The sequence below is a fragment of the Danio rerio genome, chromosome 18, assembly GCF_052040795.2.
Source record: "Danio rerio strain M-AB ecotype USA chromosome 18, GRCz13ab, whole genome shotgun sequence".
NCBI lineage: Eukaryota > Metazoa > Chordata > Actinopteri > Cypriniformes > Danionidae > Danio > Danio rerio.
The window spans coordinates 11,955,001-11,960,588 of record NC_141038.1 but is presented as its reverse complement, the minus strand read 5'-3'; positions in this window follow the sequence as shown (position 1 = coordinate 11,960,588).

Genomic DNA, 5,588 nt, shown 5'->3' with positions numbered 1-5,588 from the left:
GGATTATCAAAACACATATATTTATTTACAAGACTTATGAAGATGAACACAGGAAGAACATGGAGTGAAGACAGACATCAATGTAGTGAGACTTCCGGACACTGGAGGAACTGAATACAGGTGCTGTTTCTCAATATGCGTTCTTCAGCGGTCTTGCGTCCTCATGTTCTCGTGCAACGTCATCATCAGCTGCCTAAGTTCAGTACCAATACTCAAGACCGCAAGTACGGAGGACACGTGAAACTTCCCGGATGTGATCTTGATATCGAGGACGCAACGATGCAGACTTGAGCACCGAACTCGCTCTGGAAGTCCCAGAAGTCATTGCGACTGGAGGTGGGAAGTGCTACATTTTATTTAGATTTATTATTAAAGTTCAGTGATATCACTTATTTACCTCAGGAGTTTTCCTAAATGAACCGGGGAAAGTAAATATTACTATGGACATCTTAATAAAGGAATAAACACATTAAGGGTGTTTGTTTGCTAAAATTTGTTTTAAAATCAGTTTTATTTATATTGTGCAATATAGATTTATAATGTTTTTATGCAAAGTATATATTTTGAAAAGGGGAAAAACAATAAATCGTTGTATGAAGGCTGTCATGTTTAAATAATTTACCATTTAAAACATGTGAAAGTCATGTGACCATCAGGAAGAACGCAGCATCCCAATTCTCAAAGGACGCGTTCTCTGCCCTTGCGGTCTCCTGAGTTCGTTCTTCCGAGGACACCTGGCAAGACCGGTCTCCACAAGAACACAAGTCCGTTCTCTGCGTTCTTGGAATTGAGAAACAGCCAAGGACTATACATATGAGGGTAATGACAATGATTGAACAGGAGGATGAACACAGGTGGAACAAATGAACATAACTAGTGGCGGGAACTGGAACAAAGGAGCACATGGTGAAGGTCACATGAGGAAAACAAACACACGAGGGAGTCAGGTTGTGACAACGTAGGCCTATGTGTTTTATTCATATTATATATGCATTTTTAATGGTAAATGACTGGTTAAGAAGTGCCAGTTTTGCGTTCAAAAATGTTTTCAAAATGAACAACCAACTTTTTGTGGTAAAGTAATTGGCCTGTGTGCTATTTTATATACTGCTGAGTAGTAGATGATGTTTGCAGCATGAGGATGAATGTTGATCGAAGATTATGTAAAAGTCCATGAAATCCTACATTACCGTTCACATTGCAAAACAAATCAGAAGAACAAACTCTGTAGACCGCAAAAACACAGAGCACATCCTGTGAGAAATGAGAAGCTGCATTCTTCCTGACGATCATGTGACCTTCACATATTTTTTACACAAAGGCAGCATCCTTTGCCTAGAGTGACAGTTCAGCTTGCTCCGGCCCTGGATGCGACTCTGAGACTTGAGGTTTATTCTCAAAACACACCCATAACTCAATGAGATAATAAGCTCAACCCTGTTAGACCATGTGCCACAGCGCAAAACATATTTTCAATCCTTAAAATAGCAAAAGTGGCTACAGACATGCCCTTAATGCTTTTGCGCCATGTGCTTTAGACTTTGCGCCTAGATCGTTAAAATAGAGCCCTATGTGAGGGAAGTACTGCCAGTATATTGTTGTCCAAAAGCACTGAATTTGAGGTCCACAACTGTACCAGAGATAAAATATATAACAATCAATCAATAATCATGAAGATCAATCAATAAAACTGGGTAGAATATAAAAAGTGTGAAGCACGAAGCTAATAATAATAATAATAACTACGAAGATAATCCCGTATTCTATCAATATGCAATTAATAGAATGACTGCGTTTTCACTATGTCAATTTAAAATCCCTACAGAGTAGCTTATGCAATCAGAACCAGGCCAATTATTGACTAACCAATATGTTTGCACTGTTAACAAAGAGTGAAACACAATGAACTAAATGGTCAGATATAAATTCAATCCCGAGTGCAGACCTTCTGATTTCCTTAGGCTGCTTTCATTGACTCACTACCGAGATGAATAGAGCACTGGTGTATATTTGAGAAATTTGGCCTCCCAGTGGCCTTAATTCATCAATGACATCGCAGACTGATCGCTAATTCAACAAAACAAGGCATCATTACCGGCACAGAATACAAAACAATCATTTTCAGAGCCGCATCTTGTTTTGCAAGCTAAGTGCTTTGGCCATTCACAAGATGAATGTGTCTGGTGGAAATGGAAATGTGTTAAAATACCCACTGAGTTTCGTCGATGCCGTTTTGACAGATGATTTGTTAATCTGACTCATGACTGCCCACCGAATTGTTTGCTTGTACTGTTTAAGCATTTTGCACTGTTTGTTGGATGGATAATTAATAGCGGGCTCTTACGGTTTTATGTAGGCTTTGAAAAATAACACTTTTATTGCTGTAAGAACAGAGAGAATTAATCTTTATATCCGCCAATACATTTTACATCTATGCATTTGGCTGATGCCTTTCAAATGTAGCTTTTATTAATCTGGATTTGAAAGAATATTAATACATCAGCATAAAAAGCTTTTTCTTTTCACACAAGTTTCTTCTAAACTTTTCACATGCATTTACTTGATTCTTGAAAAAAAGTTTTAATTTCAAATTGAATGCATCTTTAAATGTTTTAAATGTGAGTTAAAGTATAATCTTTAGCATAATTACTGCAGTGCCACGTGATTTTTCAGTAATATTTCTAATGTGCTGTTTTGCTGGCCTTTTATGATTATCATGATAATCTATGAGATTTGTTTTCCCATTATTTTAGAAACTTTAATGCATTTTACTTTTCATCATTCTTTGATTTAAAATGAACAATGTTTAATTTGATACATTACATACACAGTACGATAATGCAATGCAATGGTTATACATCCGCTAGTGAGTTTAAAACAAAATAATAATAAAAAACTAAAATAATATCAATAAAAATCTAAATTATGGAGTATAAGACAATTTAGATATAGAAATAGAAGTTATAGCTATATAAAAAAAATGAATTCAGAAAGCTCCAAATAGCAGCATATATTTGAGGTAAAATATTTTATTCTGTATTTTTAATTTTATATATTCTAATTTGTCCTTAAGATATATATATATATATATAGATATATATATATATATATATATATATATATATATACACACACACACACACACACACACACACACACACACACACACACACACACACACACACACACACACACACACACACACACACACACACACACACACACACACACACACACAATAGCCTTTTATTTTTTATTTTATTTTATATGTTGTTTTATTTTAGATTTCATTTTATTTTTTTTCTATTTTACATTTTATTTTATTTAACAATTTATTTTTCATTTTATTTTACAATTTACATTTTATTTTAGTTAATTTTTTGTTTTATTACACATTTTATTTTTGTTTTATTTTAATCAACATTTTATTTTTATTTTATTTCACATTTTATTTTTTCTTTGTTTTGTTTTATTTTATATTTTATTTATATTTTATTTCACATTTTATTTTTGTTTTATTTTATTTTATATTTTATTATTTTATTTTATTAAAATTTTATTTAACATTTTATTTTATTTATTATTTATTTTTATTTTATTTTAGATTTTATATATTTTTTACATTATTTAATTAGTTTTTTGTTTTATGTGACTTTTTATTTTTTTTCACTTTTTATTTAACATTTCATGCTATTAAACATTATATTTTGTTTTATTTCATGTTTATTTTTAATCTCATGTTATCTTATCCGCACAGTAATGATTATGCAAATCCGATTGGCTGAGATGTTAAAGTGAATGAACCAGTTAGAATTTTTTTGCCATACAGCACGTAAAATATATTTGAGATAACTTTTTTGTTAATTATATAAATATATTTACTGTCACTTTAAAAAAAACTGAATGTGTTGTTGATAAATAGAAATACAAAAATTAAAAAAAAGCATTGCCTGTTTTTTACCACAACAAAAAACACCACAAAGCGATGCCTATTATTGCATGTGTATACCGCACACGTAAACAAGAGCAATTTCACTCTTATCTACTCCAATCTTGCAGTTCAAAACTCTCACACTGACCCCGTTTCACCTGTATTTATCATTCCCATACTTCAGACCTCCTTCACAGGCTCACATTTACTGCACACACATGGCTCCTGTATGTGGAGAACACAGATATACTGACCTAATTAAGAAAAAGACACCTTTGAAACACTGCAGATTCACCTTATCAGCAGATGGTCAACGGCGGCGCAAGGATTTCTCATTGCCTCAATGTAATGCTTTATGGATTTCCAACCTTTATCAGGAGCTACTGAAGCTGCTAAACATCAGAAAGACAGATTGAAGATCCCTTTCGGGAGCTGCATCTCCAGCATCAAAGGCTTCAGAGTTGCACCTCAAAGCTCAGGAGGCAAACAGCAAACCAACACACCCGGAATACACAATCTCCCTCACTGCTCATACAGATTTTAGACTTCAGACACACAAGATTTGCTCCTGCATCTGGACACTGCTGATGTTTCATCACTGAGGCCTTTATAATGGTGCATAATAACTTGGTAACACACTGTTATGTGAGATAGCCATTGCGGTTAACTGTATTAGGGTGTAACGGTGGTGCAGTGGGCAGCACGATCGCTTCTTAGCAAGAAGGTCACTTCATGGTTCCGCCTCGGCTGGGTCAGTTGGCATTTCTGTGTGGACTTTGCATGTTCTCCTCGTTTTCGCGTAGGTTTCCTTCGGGTGCTCCGGTTTCCCCCACAAGTGTAAAGACAGAGGTGAATTGGGTAAGCTAAATTGTCTGTAGTTTATGTGTGTAAATGAGAGTGTATAGATGTTTCCCAGTGATAGGTAGCAGTTGGCGATTCATTCCGCTGTGGCGACCCCAGATTTATAAAGGGACTAAGCTGAAAAGAAAATTCATGAATGAACTGTATTAGATCCCCAGACTTCCCTCTCCCCAGACACTTCCTCCAGCTCCTCAGGGGGGATCCAGAGGCGTTCCCAGGTCAGCCGAGAGACAGTCCCGTGTCCTGGGTCTTCCCCGAGGCCTCCTTCTGGTGGGACATGCCTAGAACACCTACCTAGGTAGGCGTACAGGGACATTCGAAACAGTTGCCCAAACCACCTCAGCTGGCTTCTCTCGATGTGGAGATGTGGTTAACTCAAAATATATAATATTAGTAATAGATACCATTAAAGTTGAAAATAGACCCCTGCGATTAATTTTCTTTTTCAAATATTTTTCAAATGATGTTGAACAGATCAGGGAATTTTTCCACAGTATTTTCCTATAATTTTTTTTTTCTTCTGGAAAAAGTCTTATTTATTTCAGCTGAAATTAAAGATCAAATATCATTAGCCTCCTTAAGCAGAATCCCCAGCAAGTTATTGAATAACGATGGTTTGTCTGTAGACTATCAAAAAAAAAAAATAGCTTAAAGGGGCTATGAATCTTGACTTTAAAATGATGTTTAAAAAATTAAAAACTGCTTTTAATCTAGCCAATATAAAACAAATAAGACTTTCTCCAGAAGAAAAAATATTATCAGACAAACTGTGAAAATTTCCTTGCTCTGTTAAACA